The sequence below is a fragment of the Lissotriton vulgaris genome, chromosome 2_1 (assembly GCF_964263255.1).
Source record: "Lissotriton vulgaris chromosome 2_1, aLisVul1.2, whole genome shotgun sequence".
NCBI lineage: Eukaryota > Metazoa > Chordata > Amphibia > Caudata > Salamandridae > Lissotriton > Lissotriton vulgaris.
The window spans coordinates 498,864,944-498,881,845 of NC_141687.1; positions in this window are offsets into that span (position 1 = coordinate 498,864,944).

Below are 16,902 nucleotides of genomic sequence, written 5' to 3' on the forward strand. Positions count from 1 at the left end.
AGGTGGTGTTAGTATGCGTTTAGAGTATTTCGGGAGTGGGACGCAAACTACTCACTGGTACCCATCCGAAGACTCGGGGATAAAGCTGTGAGTGTAAGTCATGAGTTTATTGCTGTAAAGCGATGTGCTGTGGGTGCTGTAGGATACTGGCCGCTGTAGCATACCTGTGTAAGCAGTGTTGGTGTGTGTTTATACTATACAGGAAGTGGGAAGCAAACTTCTCAACCCTACCGGTCTGCAGACTCGAATGGAATATTTTAGCAATTAGGAATACATAAATAATCATAAAGAATATAATGCAGAATGTTGCAATGCCACAGAAGAAAAATGGTGAAATGAGGTGTGTCTAATAAAGTGGCTGTGTGTAACTGTGTGTAATAAAGGGATGGAGTTTGAAAATTATATAGAAAGCGTCTTTATTTAAGTGCCATAATTGGACCCACTGGTGCAAGAGCTAGGGCATCCAGCTGATGCAAAGTTGAACCACTTCTGCTGTATACAAACGTAAGCTCCTGCATCAGTGAATTGCATATTACATGTTACAGTTGCATGTGACATAAACAATAGCTATTACACTTTAATGACTCCACATTCTATAAGGAAAATGAAGGTAGGATACGATTACCACATGTATCATTTAAGAAAAGAAATAAATAAAAAGAAATTGCAAAATGTAATCATCAAAATTTTTACCTTGGCAGTGCTTTTTTGTAGCAGTAAATTATCAACGGTAGAATAGTTAGCAATCTGTTGTACAGTTGATTCAATATGGTGCATGTCAGAATTGGCACTAGTTCTACTCACATTGGAACTTTGAGGATGAATACAAGCATTGCGCTTCTGAGAAGCACATTCGGTACCTTTGTAGTCAAACCATACATTATTGTCTTCAGCTGTTACAAAAACACATTCTTGTGTAGAGATCTAAGGCATAGAGCTGAGACAAACTCCAACTGCTTCTGCTGTAGACAAATCAAAGCTCCTGCTACAGTTCAATCTTACCTACACAATAGCTATTTGACATGAATGAATAAATTGTATAATGCAAATAAAGGTAGTTTACTATTACCATACTGTGCCAACCAGTTCCTAAACAAAGTTGTCTTTTTTCATTTTTATTGTGAGGTTCTAAGCAGAGGTTGACTAGAGTTGGTTGCACCTGATCGAAGAGAGTACCTTAATTTCCACTCTCAAATGCAGTTCTAACATCTTCCATTGTGAAATCAACACACCGTTCCACGGTCGGGACCTAGAGTTGGTTGCAGCTGGTCGAAGGGTGTACCTCCATATCCACTCTCAGATAATTTTCTAACATTGTCCATTGTGGGATAAAGACACCATTCCACTGTTGGGACCTAGATTTTGTTGCAGCTGGTCGAAGTGAGTACCTCCATCTCCACCCTCAGATAATTTTCTAACATCATCCATTGTGGGATCAAGACACTGTTCCACTGTTGGGACCTAGAGTTGCTTGCACCTCATTGGGGTGGGTACACAGAAATCATCACAGACTTTAAATTCTGACATCCTCAATCATAGAATTAAGACCTTGTTTCACTGTTGGGACCTACTGTATCGCTGTGTACTCCAGCAACTGCAGTAAATCATACCTAATAATCATGTGCAGCAGTTAACTACGGAAGCACAGAGTCTAATGCACCTCAATGAAAGGAGGTCAGTAAAAACCAAGCAGAATGTAATATCAGAGATCTTCCATTGTGGAATCAAGACACCGTTCCATTGTTGGAACCTAGAATTGCTTCCACCTGGTCAAATGGAGTATCCTCATCTCCACTCTCAGATGCAGTTGTAACATCGTCTATTGTGGGATCAAGACACCATTCCACTATTGAGACCTAGAGTTTGTTGCACCTGATCGGAGGGGGTACACCGAAATCATCACAGACTTTAACTACTGGCTTTCTCAATCATACAATCAAGAGCCTGTTTCATTGTTCGGACCTGCTGTACCGTGCTCTAGTCCAGCGACTTCAGTCAACAAAGTCCAATAATCCTGTACAGCAGTTAGCTAATGAAGCACAGACTGTGATGCACCTCAACGGATGGAGTCCTATCAAAACCAAGCTGCAGATAATATCGGACATCGTCCATTGTGGGATCAAGACACTGTTCCACTGTTGGGACCTAGAGTTGCTTGCACCTCATTGGGCTGGGTAAACACAAATCATCACAGATGCTTCTAATTTTAGAAATGGCTACACTCTCTGTGGTAACAACTATGTCCGACACAATACACCTCTACGCCAAGCTACATCAATACTGTAAAAAAACAGAAAAACTTTTCTGCTACCTGCCTTTATTATTGGAGCTAGCTACAACATAACATTTATCTACACTTATGCAATATGCATACAACCATTGTTTGATTGCAAAACTTGCCCATCTGACTGGCGAATGGAAGTATGCCTTGCCAACATCCGAACAATCGCTCCCGATATCCAGCAGGTTATGCATTATCTTGAAAACCATGAGCGTGATTGTTGTGGCAGTGGAGAAATGGCGAATGCAATGCAAAAAGGAATCGAGCAGGATGGGATTTCTGCGCCGCCACAAAAGATCTCCTGCAACGTGCAACCTTTCACAACATCTCAGATTGCCTGCCAATTCAAATTGCTGCTCCAACATTCGTGGAACATTACTTTCCCTTAGGAGATATGAATTGGATTGCTTTGCTTTTCTCGGACGATGGCAACAATAGCCTCTTGGAACATTATGCATCTCAAGCGGCTGAAGAACTTCTGGACTGGAATCACCAAGACTTGTAAGCAACTCATCATTTTTACTTTTACCTTTACATTTTTTATAATACTCTTCAATCCTACTACTTTCATATAACAACTTTCTAAGTATACTCAGACATTTGAACTCTATCTTCATTATTGCCCCTTACGCCTCCACTTTAACCAACTCCGTGCATTTGAATCCAACGGTATGTGGCTGTGAGGTGTTAATGACCACTGCATCTGGTCTAGACCTTGGTTCGCAGGGTTCACAATTTAGCTTGGGTGGTGATTGTTACAGAATCCAGTAGTTAAGTGATTAGAAGGTCTATTGAAACATACACAATACTATTTTATTAGAACATTGGAATGCTTGGAGCTCAGTTGAAAACAATGGAGTAGCTCCGTTCTTATAATGGCTTGTATAAACCTGGAGCTCCAACATTGTGTAGTGTAGTTCCTAGTTTCCCACTAGGCCCTGCGCATTGGAATAACATAAACAGTAGTATCGACGTGGAACTGCTTATATTCCAGGCCTCCACTGACTATGCTAAACTTAATTGGGTTGTGTTACCAACTAGCTCAGAGGTCACTGGAAACTTTCTTCTCTGCATAGGAAGTGATCAGCTTCCTTGGCACAGACAAGAAGGGATTCAGCTTTCCAACAACCGTGCAACATGACAACTTTGCTCCTCAGATCAAGAGTCGATCTCTAGGGTCGTGTGAAACAATAGACATAGATTTCACTCAGTCAGTCTAGTGCAGTTTACTTTCACAGTATGTAGAGAATAGAGAGACGGGCGTTTATCAATAAAGGGTTAACATTTATTGAACAGTCTTTCTTCTCATACAAGAGAAATGTATTGCCACAATTGCAATAACTGTTATTATGAAAAGTACGTACAGTAAGATAAGAATAGCGAAATAGAACTGTAAAAGCATTGATATGGTTTCTTAGCCATACAATGGTTTAAAAGTAATAAAACATATATACAGTCATATATACATTAGGCTAACATACTCAACTGGTGCTTCTAACTAAGCCTACCCCAGTGTGCCTGACCTAGGCCTAACACGTGAGAAGGGGAGTAAGTAAGTAGCTTAAGTTAAGTTGGTTTTGCCAAGGTTTGTTTCAAGAATTCTCGTCTAAGGGTTTAGTCAACACCATACCTCTGAATAGAATGATGGAGGATTGGTATCTCCTTCAGGGGTCTCTCTCGATATCCCAGTCACCTGCGAGGGTAAACCGGAAGCGCCGGGACTGGATTTCTCTGCACGAGAAAGGCAGCGGCTTCTCTCAGCGCGTCGAGGAAGGAGGGGTGACAGCGTCCGCGGGCAGCTGGGCTGGATGTCTTCGCAGAGGACGGCTGCACGGCTCCTCAAGCGTACTGCACCATAGGTCGCGCTGTAGCGGCGATAATGGTAATCAGTAGCTTCACCACCACAGGTTAGCAGGCTGCAGCGACAGAGTGCTAGTTTTTACCAACACGGGGTCATGCAGGCAGCTGGCATCAGCAACATGTTCGCTCATTGCTTAAGGCAACGTTGGTAATATTTATACCTGACAGGTGCCGGGTTTGACGCAAGTTTGCTGGACATAAGACGTCAATTAAAGATGTCACTAGGAAGTGATAGTTATCAGTTGCTCATTAGAGTTCCATTACTAATCAAAACATAGCAAGCGGGGATTTCCAGGTTTGCTAAGTTTTTATCTTGTTGAAGAACTCGGAGTGTTATCTAGGAATATCAGATAGTGACTGCTGCTCTGTCATTGCACTAATTGGTCGCAAAGGAAGTAGCAGAGAGTCATGCTGGAATGTGGCTCTGTGGCTCTGCTCGTGTGAGGCCAGAGATGACTTTACAGAAAATCGCACTTGAACGGTTATGCCAATATAGGGAATAAATGGATTTATAGCCGAATAGGGGCATAAGGTCACAGTATCGATCAGGAACCTAGATAAGCACATGACACCCACTCCACGAATTCATGTCCATCAAAATTACTAAAACTAAGCAATTAGATGCATGTGTAACATGGTGTAACATAGCCCACCCCAAAATACATAAATGCATTCGAAATAGGCGTACTTGTAATACATGGAATTTAGGTACTGTACGTAGTTTAAAAAGCATAGTAGTCATTCAAAAATTATTGCATATGGAATCAATGAACGATTATGCATAAAGAATTACACATGAAGTATCTCTGACAGAAGAAATGCGAGATAAATCATCACATAAAAATGCATTGTAATAATATGTGTGCTAGAGGCTGGTGTTATGTTGTTATGTCTCTAGATGTGTTTTTAGAAATAGAAGTGTGAAGCTTCTGTTCTCTAAGAATAGTTTTTACGTTAAGCAAAGAATTGTTCGTGCCAAAAAGAGAGGGTCAATATTTTTTAAAAAATTGTCCAATTCAAAGAAAAAATCAGTTTACCAAAGCTCCTGGCAGTTTTATGTTGATCAAAACTGAAGGCCGAATTCAGAGTTCATGGGAACGCCGTGTGTCGGAAAGCTTTTCAAAAGTTATTGTTTCTCTGTGGGTGAGAACATCGTATCAGACAGGCTCGCAAAGAATTGGTCTACAAAATCAGGTGATAGTTCAACCAAATTAGATAGCGCTGAAACTTGGCAGGTGTGAGAATGATTGCTGTCATCGAAGACAGGACCAGCCCTGCTCACAGAACGTTGTACCTGGATGATGTTGCTTTTGTCACTCGCTCCACTGTTACCACTTGGCTGTAGTACAGGAGTCTCCACGAATGCCGTCATCAGGATTGGTAGCCGCTGGGGACAACACAATGCGTGAGCCGTTATTGGACTGAGCAAAGTATCGACGTCCATTGGTACTGCTGATGGAAGTGAAAGACAGATGTCCAACACGCATTCATCGCCGCAAAGCATACACCGTAGCACAGGTAAAATGCAATTTTGCCATATTGGTCTGAATGAAAGGAACCAGGTCATATTTAGATCTCTCAGCCTGGCCAATCCGAGGACGTTAGTTATCCTGTCCCTGTAGCGCATTGCTAGGATTGTCTCTTCCATTCCCATGGGAGCTATGTCTGAGCCGAGGTTTGCCATAACGTAGCAGAAGGGTCAAAAATAGAATCCCTGCGATGAGTCCAAAAAATAGTGGAATACCACCAAAGATGGAGTGCACAAAATTAGGAAAGATTCCCAAAATTGCCTGGAAGGGTGTTAGCAGTCCCGTAAAGACTGTCTTAAATATGCCTGGGATGCTTGTAGCACTAGACATGTTAAAGAGTTGGTCGAGTATTTGTACGAAATGCACGGGGCAATTTGTTGATAAAAGGTCATGGACCTCGGTAGCCGTCCTTGCGACTAGAAGATCATACGTCTCTTTAGATGACGTTATAGGCACTGTTGTCTGTAAAAGTACAGATTTCATTTTGCTTAATGTATCAATTCGTATAGAATAGAGATTCAGACGAGGCCAGAGGGGAGTCACTGTGTCTGGAGGCCCGCTCGGGAACAATGCTTGCATACAACATTTGACCATGGACGTTACTTGTACTAGATAACTTTTCCCGGGCGCGAGGCCACAGCACCTGTGATCCGTTCTAAGAATGTAACTCCCGTTAGAAAGTTGCATAAAGAAGGGCTCTATCTGAGTTGCAGGTGTGACTAGCTGGTGGCATGAAAGGTTGTTTGAATTTCCATCACATGCTCCGTGTAAATTAATACCCTGACACAAAAGTATACCGCTTAGTGAGTGTTTACAGTTGTCACCACTAAGAAATACATTTTTGTCGCTGTCACTATAGCAAGAATGAGTGTATGGTAATTTCCATTCGGATTTAACATATCCCTTACCCAATTGTTCATACTGGCCAGCAGGTATGTATTCAAGGCATTTATGAAATCGGAAAGTTGTTATCGGAATTGTGATAATTCCGTGTATTATCCATTCAATGACAGGACTCTCTGACATTGTCAATGGTAATCTCTCGAGTTTCTCGATGCTCAAGATTGTATAGTCTGCTCCTTTCTGTGCCAAACTGATCTGTTTATCAGTAAGGTTAAAAATGGAAAATAATGACGTTGTGTTTATCAGACGCCAAGGCACATAGCCTGAACGAAGATTTTGCAGCGTCCAGCCTAGTTCTATAATAGAGCGTAATTGAGACTGGCCATGTTGTAACATTAGCAAATCTCTGTCTATCACATCAAAGGCAGAGGATACAATATTGTCCAAAGAATATATTCTGGAAGACAGAGTCATTAACCCATTGTCTACCACAGAAAGTGATTTTTCCAAATTAATACGATCAATTTCTCGTATCTTTTCAGCAGTTTCAATTTGCTTTACTTTCCAAGCCTCGTTGTAAGCAGCATAGATGCTGGTCGCTATGAAACGCTTTTGACGCTGTTTGCGTGGTCCAAGAATGAAATCGCGCAAATCAGCACCATCTTATAATAAAGACAAGTGTTGCTTAATTTCAGCCAGTGTGGATGTAGTTAGCCATTCTAGGCAGAGTTTACCTACACTGTATGTGGTTATAATTCCTGGATGTTGTCTCTGGGAATATCTAGGGTCTAATCTGGTCATTTTTAAACCCTGTGTTTTGTTCAGGAATCTATCTTGACAGCTATTTGTGTCTGTAGGCCAGATTAACCACTTTTTCCAATCAGGATGTGTTCTGTTGAAATGTAAAATGTGTGACACGTCTAACTCATTATCTGCTGTTGCATTTTCAGGTATTGGCTTTGGTATAGACGGTGTTTTCATTTCTTTGTTCTTAGCTAGGCCAAGACAAGATGTTTGGTGTACAGTGTCATTTAGAAATAACATTTGTTCTGGTATCATGCAGGTTCTAAACAGTGCTTCTATGCCTTGCACCTGCCAATCTTTTGTACCCCAAATTGATTTTGTTTCAATATTATTTTTCCAATAATCAAAACCAAATGTCATCATTTTGTCATAAAATGCTTCTGAATATATCAATTTAGAATTTGTCAGCATTGTTTTCATTCCTGTTTTATCTAACAGTTTATAATAAAACGTTTCTGCATCACTGGTGTTAAACCCTGAAAAATATTTGAATTTCTCAAAAAATGCTTTAGAACTGCTTTTAGGTGGTGTAGAACAATGTTCCCATTGATTATACATAAAAACATTTCTAGGCTGTGCAGATTTATGCAAGTAATGATCCCCATAGTGGGTGTAACAGAATAACTGCTCATAACTAGATGAACCTTGTAAATAATCATGATCTGTGAATCTAGCTGACATTACTAAATCAGACATCATGTCATTAATACTGTTAAAGTCCCAATCATCAGAGAATGTACTAGGTGTAACAAAGTCACTTAAGGAAACCTTTAGTTGATGAGGATACTTCAGGATTTCAACCGGACCATAGATCTCATAGTCTGTTTTCTCCCATACTACCCCACCAGGTATTGGAATTGCTGTGACATTTACTGTTGACAGTTCTCTTTTCTTCACGTGGGATGATCTGTGTGGTTTCAGGACTAGGTTGATGTTCTGACTTGCTGTGTCCATTGTAATATATTTTCCTTCAATGAATTTTCCCAAACTCAGTACCATGATGAGCCAAAGCAGGAGGAAAAATACACCTAGACCGAACCAGAACTCTAGCCAAGGGGAAATGAGGTAGATTTCCTTCAGTTGATGAAAGAGTTCCGTTGCTTTTTCTTTAAAAGACTTTTTTGTTTCTGGCATCACTTCGGGGTCATTTAAATCTTCAGAGAAGTTGTCGAAGTTGATGAAATAACCAGAGGCAGTTCTGTCAATTGATGGGATTGTTCTTTCAATCTGTCTCTCGGTAGCACTTTCTGATGCCACATCATTGTAGACTGGTGTTGTTTCTTGACGAACTGTTTCAATCTGTGTTTCAAGAGGCACGAGTTCCATGGCTGTATTGCATAGTCCTTCATTGTGCACTGCAGGCTGATCGAATGTGATGAGTCTTTCAGTTTGAACCTCTTGGATTGTTGCAAGTTTGGGTATTCTGTTGTTTCTTGGGAGTCCACTGGGCCTACTGTTGATTATAGGCCACATGCTTGTGGTTTTACCAGGTCAATGGACACGACTCTGTTCTCCTTTTTACCAGCAAGGGGCGGTAGCACAACTGATCTTGTTCCGGTGACTGCTAAGACAGGTACTGCTTTTCTGTAAGAAGGCCCAAATTCCTTCTTAACCGCGATCTTTTCTCTGACTAGATCCCCAATCTTTGGAATCCAGACAGGCCTTGCTGGGGCTGTTGCGGGTGGTGCCTCGTCAGTGGTATTTGGCTGTTGCTTTAACTTTATGTTGCTTAATGATTTTCTTGTTTCATTCAGTTCCTGTAAAACAGCCAAACGGTCTTTTACTTCAAACTGCTTTGTTTCTGCTTGTACCACTGACATCTGACTATCGAGGTCCTGAACGTTCATTCTAATTCCGAACAATAGTTCGTATGGGCTGAAACCTTGTAGAGAATTTCTTGGCATGTTGTTAAGACTAGTCTGGACACTTATTAAATGTTTGACCCACCCAGCGCCTGAACCTAATACCTTCGCTGTTATAGATTGCTTTATGTCACGGTTTTTTCTTTCTACCACACTATTCCCTTCGGGGTGCGACGGACAAGAATACCGCAACCCAATTCCCATGCTGGCCATGGCCTCCCTATAAGCTCGAGAGCTGAAAGCAGGACCCTGGTCAGAATGGAACGTGGTAATTGCGTATGTGCCGATAAAGACTCGCAAATCTTTTATAACCGTTCTAGCGTCAGCCGAGCGCTGGGGCCACATCCATATGAACCTCGTACAAGAATCCACTGCTACCATGATATATCTATAGTTACCGTCCCTTTGTAGGGGACCACAGTGGTCCAGGTAAACACATGCAAATGGTTTATCCGAGATGAGAAGGGGTGTCTGCGCTGGTCGTTTCACTGTTGATACTTTTATCCTTTGGCATATGTCGCATTCTAATACATACTTTTTAGTTTGTATTCTCAAGCGAGGCCACCAATATCTCTGTTTTAATAGTGATACTGTTGCGGAAACGCCAGCGTGTGCAGAAGCAAGCCCTTCGTGTGCCGCTTTTATTAGTCCTAGTCTGTGTTCCTTGTTTGGAATTACTCTATCCCCCACTCCAGGGATTCGAGCAAAAGGAACATTATTTGTATCCGTTAAGTACAAGTACTTTTCAGGAAAGCCTTTTGGGAGTGTTTTCTTATCATTTTTTACTGACGCACTGACAGCTTGTAGAACATCGCTGTCTATTTTTGTTTGTGACCGAGTTATCGCAGCTACGGAAGCCGTTTGCACAGCTGCCTTCGCGGCTTCATCAGCCAATGAATTCCCTGCAACGTGAACGCCATCACGTTGATGACTCAGTGTATGTATCACGTGAGTCTTTTGTAGTTCTTTTTGTAAAAGAACTACCTGTTCCCAAAGCATTTTATGCTTTATTGTGCCACCTTTTGCATCTTTGAAACCATTTTCCACCCAATTCTGCAAGTATTCATTATAAGATTGTACGCAATAAAAAGAATCGCACACTATTAGTGTGGGGAATTCGCGATCAGTATTTTCTAGCGCCATCTTAAATGCTACTAATTCAGCTCGTTGAGCCGAGCAATCTCCTAGAGATTGTGTTTTAGTGACCAATGGTCTAAATTTTCCTTTGTGCCAGCGACCTTTAACAATCGCGCACGCAGCACTGTAAGCTTGCTTACCCCCAACTGCGGGTTGTGCTGATCCGTCAGTATATATAATACTTCCGTATTCTTCGAGAGGCAGGATTTCAATTGGCAGAGGACATTCATATTCATATTGTAAAAATTCCTGTGTTTTTAAGTTAGGATCAAATTCGTAAACTACGTCTGTTGCAGCAAGAGAATTAACCCACTGAATCCATCTCGGATGCAAAGCTTTAGCATTAGGAATGCTTGCTTTAGTTACCGCTTCTAAAGCCGGTACGGGTGTTACGATTATTATTCGTTTACCTTGTGCTAGGGGCCTTTCTTTTGCTACAGCAGTCTGAACCGCAGTTAGAATTTTCTCCGTTGAACTGAATTTTATTTCAGCCCTTGTGTACAAATGTGATTTGTAAGCTATTGGTACCTTTTCTCCCTCATTAGAGGTTAGGTACGTGAATCCGCATCTTCCTGGGATGACTCGGATTACAAGATCACGTGTGTTGTCACGTGTATCTAATTTAGTTTTTGCTAACATGTCTGTTTGCAGTGATCTCAAAATTTCTGTGTGTTTTTGAGTCCAATTGATTTGTTTTAAATCAGGTTTAATTAGTTCGTAGAGAGGTTTAACCCTCTCTGCGTAATTTAGGATGTAAGTTCTTCCGAAATTCAGAAAACCTAGTATTGATTGTAAATTCTTCAGCGTTTTTGGAGCTTGGAGTACAGCGCACTTCTCTAAGAAGTTGTCCGCTAGGCTTTTCCCTTCACTTGATAATTCGTACCCTAAGAACAGTACTGTCAGATGGGCAATTCGGGACTTTTTAAAGTTGAATTTGTAACCCTCTGCTGCGAACCCAAGTATAATGGTGTTCACTCTTTTCAAGTGAGTATCCAAGTCGTCGTCTGTGAGATAAATATCATCTACGTAAGATAATGCTTCATCATCATAGATTTGTAGTAACTCTGTTACCCTAGCTGAGAATAGTCCTGGGCTGTTCTTGAACCCTTGTGGGAGACGACAGAATTTTTTCTGTGACCCAAATGCGGAGAAAGCGGTCAGATATCTGCTTTCTGGTGCAATGTTTTGACAAAAGAAACCATTAGAAATGTCTAATGTCGTTTTGTTTTTTTTCCTAACTATGTTATTCATTAGGGCTGCACTATGCGAGTTTTGTACTGCAAAAGTTTTGCAACATGTATTAAGGTGTCTGTAGTCCAAAACTAGACGATATGAATTGTCTGGCTTGGAGACAGGAAACAAAGGATTGTTCATTTGAGAGGTGCATGTTTCAATCACCCCCTGGTACTCAAGTTGATCTAAGATCTCCCTGACTTGTTTTTTAGCTTCTTGCTTTATGGGATACTGCCGTTGGGCAGTTGGTTCACTTTTTAGTTGGATTTTGTGAGGCGGTGAATCCTCATCCCATCCTACATGATTTTTATACAATGCAGGTGCCTGGGCTACTGCCCATTTCCTTGCATATGTGTATTTTTTGTGAATCGGTATGTGACTCGAGAAGGCAGGCATAATCACCTCTTCGCCACGAGGGCATTCCCTGACAAACTCCGGGGGCCAATCTTTTTCAGCTAACAGAATATCATAGCCTTTTGAGAGCTTATCCCAAAATAGACCCCTAATTTTCCTAGTCTTATCACCCTCTATACGCAATGTTATTTCGTATATTTTATGGGGCTCGCTAAGTCTGGCGTCGGCAGTTTCAACCTGAATGTATTCATTCGTGTCCACTGTCTCCAGATGACTCATCAAGTTCTTGCGCGCTATACTGATTTCTGCTGCACTGTCCAACATTGTTAATGCCCACTCCCCGTTTTTCAACTGTGTCCTCAGTATTCTCGGCATGGTTGATTACTCTAATACTGGCTACCTTCTTTTTCTGAAATTGAGATTTCTTATTTTGAGCAGGTTCCTTGTCTTTGGACTTGGTGTGCTCTCCTGGGTCTGACCGTCCTCTTCTTTCCGAATTCTGTGGAAAAGATCGAGAGGGACGTGTATCAATACTTTGATATCTATCAGGTTTTTTTATATTATCCCTATTTCTAAGGTTATATCTTTTCTCAGAGGGCTCCCGTTGGGGAGACTGGCGTTCTCGAGTCGGAGTTCTCTCCCTCCGTCGAGGAGACCTTCCTCTGGACTGGAAAACTTTTTCCTTGGGAGTGGATTGTTTATTTCCATCCCAGCTCTTTTTAGGAGTGTTTAAATTATTTTTAATAAATAATTTTTCTGGATTTTCGAGCAGTTGGGGCTTAACTGGTTTTCCACCCAAGCTGTCTCTACCTAATTCTTCATAGCATTTTTCTATGATTTTTGCAAGCTCAACAGGATCTTTTATATCTGTTTCCCTCAACTTCTGGCGAATCGCCACAGATGCTGCTTCTCCCTTTACGTTGGCTAATAATATAGCCGTGACCTGCTTGAAGTCTTTCAGTAATTTCATACCTAGATTTAAAGCTGGTTCTGGACCGAATTCATTTTGAATCTGTTTTAGCACGTCTGGTATTACCGCCATAGACGGAACACCGTGTGTTTTTGTGTAAATGGAAGCAAAGACTGTACCCCAAGTGTCGCAGTCCTCCACGTGTGGTGCGATTCCCATAGGAAGGCAGATGGTCAAGATTCTGTGTTTCTCTATAGGGGTAGTATCAGGAAATACTGCCTCTATTTGAGTGATTTTCTGGGCTAACCAGAAAGGAATTTGTTCCCGTTTTACGGGTGTTTTACCAAGACATGACTGTATGTTCTGTGGTGTAATTTTATTTGTGTTCCCCTGATGAGGGGTCAGCTGTGGTGTATTAACAGCTGGCTGGACTGTTGCAGTCCGCATTACATATTGGACTAATTGCCTATGTATTTTTATTAATGTGTTTAGCTGTGCTAACAGCTCTTCTCTAGACATTCTTGTAATGTCAGGATGTGGTGTGTAGCTGGCTAGAACCGGCCACGTGGCTCCTGGTCTACCTAGTGGACCGAGCCTAGTTATGTGATCATTGTGTTTTAGGGCGCCATTAAACCAGAGCAGGTGCTCTTGAAATTTAAGTGGAATTTCAACCTCCTCGAAAGGGGCGTACTCATCCGGAGGTTCCTCTATTTTGTAATAGTGAAACTCTTGTGTTATAGCGTTTACCGCTGGAAAGTTTATCCATGAATAGAATACCTCTGTCTGCCGATACTCGTGAGCCTCTATCACGAAAATTACTGTACCACCTTGAGGTGGCAGTCCGTTTTCTATAAGTTTTAAAGTTATAGATCTTCTTAAGTGGACCGGGATGATAATAGCATCCGGGTCTGTGTATTCAGGACCTTGCTGAGTCGCATCTACTGCGGCCCCAGTGGTGCCGTTGTTTTCTACTGACATTGTATAAATGCAGTTTTTTGCAGAGTAGGTCTCCAAGGAGACAAAGATTAGATGCACAATATTTTGGAACACTGTATCCTTCAACGTTGAATAAACCAGAGCTTTACATAGGAATCTCTTCCTACTAAGGTCGGGCGGATTTTAACCTTTCACCCACTCCAGACGTCTATTGGAGTATTTACGGGAGAAAGGGGTGTGAAATATGCACGACTGAGTTACTCTACAAGTCTTACGTTAGTTTATCGCCTTACCAAACGTTAGGGCGCCATGTAGTGTAGTTCCTAGTTTCCCACTAGGCCCTGCGCATTGGAATAACATAAACAGTAGTATCGACGTGGAACTGCTTATATTCCAGGCCTCCACTGACTATGCTAAACTTAATTGGGTTGTGTTACCAACTAGCTCAGAGGTCACTGGAAACTTTCTTCTCTGCATAGGAAGTGATCAGCTTCCTTGGCACAGACAAGAAGGGATTCAGCTTTCCAACAACCGTGCAACATGACAACTTTGCTCCTCAGATCAAGAGTCGATCTCTAGGGTCGTGTGAAACAATAGACATAGATTTCACTCAGTCAGTCTAGTGCAGTTTACTTTCACAGTATGTAGAGAATAGAGAGACGGGCGTTTATCAATAAAGGGTTAACATTTATTGAACAGTCTTTCTTCTCATACAAGAGAAATGTATTGCCACAATTGCAATAACTGTTATTATGAAAAGTACGTACAGTAAGATAAGAATAGCGAAATAGAACTGTAAAAGCATTGATATGGTTTCTTAGCCATACAATGGTTTAAAAGTAATAAAACATATATACAGTCATATATACATTAGGCTAACATACTCAACTGGTGCTTCTAACTAAGCCTACCCCAGTGTGCCTGACCTAGGCCTAACACGTGAGAAGGGGAGTAAGTAAGTAGCTTAAGTTAAGTTGGTTTTGCCAAGGTTTGTTTCAAGAATTCTCGTCTAAGGGTTTAGTCAACACCATACCTCTGAATAGAATGATGGAGGATTGGTATCTCCTTCAGGGGTCTCTCTCGATATCCCAGTCACCTGCGAGGGTAAACCGGAAGCGCCGGGACTGGATTTCTCTGCACGAGAAAGGCAGCGGCTTCTCTCAGCGCGTCGAGGAAGGAGGGGTGACAGCGTCCGCGGGCAGCTGGGCTGGATGTCTTCGCAGAGGACGGCTGCACGGCTCCTCAAGCGTACTGCACCATAGGTCGCGCTGTAGCGGCGATAATGGTAATCAGTAGCTTCACCACCACAGGATAGCAGGCTGCAGCGACAGAGTGCTAGTTTTTACCAACACGGGGTCATGCAGGCAGCTGGCATCAGCAACATGTTCGCTCATTGCTTAAGGCAACGTTGGTAATATTTATACCTGACAGGTGCCGGGTTTGACGCAAGTTTGCTGGACATAAGACGTCAATTAAAGATGTCACTAGGAAGTGATAGTTATCAGTTGCTCATTAGAGTTCCATTACTAATCAAAACATAGCAAGCGGGGATTTCCAGGTTTGCTAAGTTTTTATCTTGTTGAAGAACTCGGAGTGTTATCTAGGAATATCAGATAGTGACTGCTGCTCTGTCATTGCACTAATTGGTCGCAAAGGAAGTAGCAGAGAGTCATGCTGGAATGTGGCTCTGTGGCTCTGCTCGTGTGAGGCCAGAGATGACTTTACAGAAAATCGCACTTGAACGGTTATGCCAATATAGGGAATAAATGGATTTATAGCCGAATAGGGGCATAAGGTCACAGTATCGATCAGGAACCTAGATAAGCACATGACAATTGCAATTTTTTTTGTTCACAGCTCTGGCTGTGAAAAAATGCTTCAAGGAGCCTAAAGGGATTCCAATACCCTTGCTCTCTCTTAAGGGTTTGCTTTATTTGTTAGAACATTTTACCCTCTAGTGGCAGAATGTTCAAATAGCCTTATAGCCCTTCGTACCTGGGCTATTGTGGCTATTAAAGTCCCTCTCCCTTGTTAAAGGCCCTCGCCTTTGGCTTGGGCCTTTAATGCTGGAGAGGGCCTTTAATAGCTGGTATAGCCTGCTACGGCGGACTATAAGGCTATAGTATACTTGCTTGAAGAAGTTTTGTGATGAGTTATAGGTTTAGTAAAATGACCAAATTCATCTTGCAAGTCCAAGAGTTATATGCAATTTATGTTGTTGTATTTTGTAATGGGGGAGTGAGAAAAAGTATTGATGGTTGTGTGTTTGAGTACTGCCTTCAATTAACAATGCAGAAAGCAGTGCTCACAATTCAGATTGAGTCACCTAAAGGCCCATAGGAATGAATGGGGAGTGTTCCTTATTTGCGATTAGCAATTAGCTAATTGCAAATAAGATAGAGATTTAAAGGGTGCCAGGGGTGTCCAAAGGACACCCTGTAGCACCCCTGAAATGCAAATTTACACAGGTGTTGCGCTCACACATGTCCAAAGGACATGTGTGTGTGTGACATGCAACAGAGAAAAATGCACTAAAGTGCTCTTTTCTACTTTTTTGCTATTTACCACGAAGTCAGATAGCAGAAGTCAGTGTCGAGATTACTTAAATCCAATTCCTCGTAAATATGCGATATCGCAAATAGCGATTTTTGCATTTGGGATGATGAATCCCGAATGCAAAAATCGAACTCGCAAAGGGCCAAATTCTCAGAATCTGGCCCTTTGCAAGCGCTATTTAGCTTCATGAATCGGGCTGCCAATAACGTTGTGCTGTGGATAGGGTATGCAACCATGTTACCTCTGGTATTGGAGACCATTTCGGTAATGTAAAATTTAGGTGTATGGCTATCACAGGTGGAAGTCTACTTCACAGAGCATGAATATTGATCAACATGATGGTTGCATGTTGTGTATAGTGTAAGATATGTGTGTATTCCAAAAAGTTTAGAACAAAGCTCTATAAGCTGAAGAGGCGTGAAGAGGTGTGTCTAATGAAATGCAATACATATATTGACTAAAATGGGTGGCGTTTTTGAACTGTTACAATAGGAAATGTTATGAACTAATGAAATGTTTTTTTTTATGGTCACATGGCAATCGCGCAGCCAGTGCGCAATGAGATTGCATCCAATGGGATTTTGAGAAAATATATTT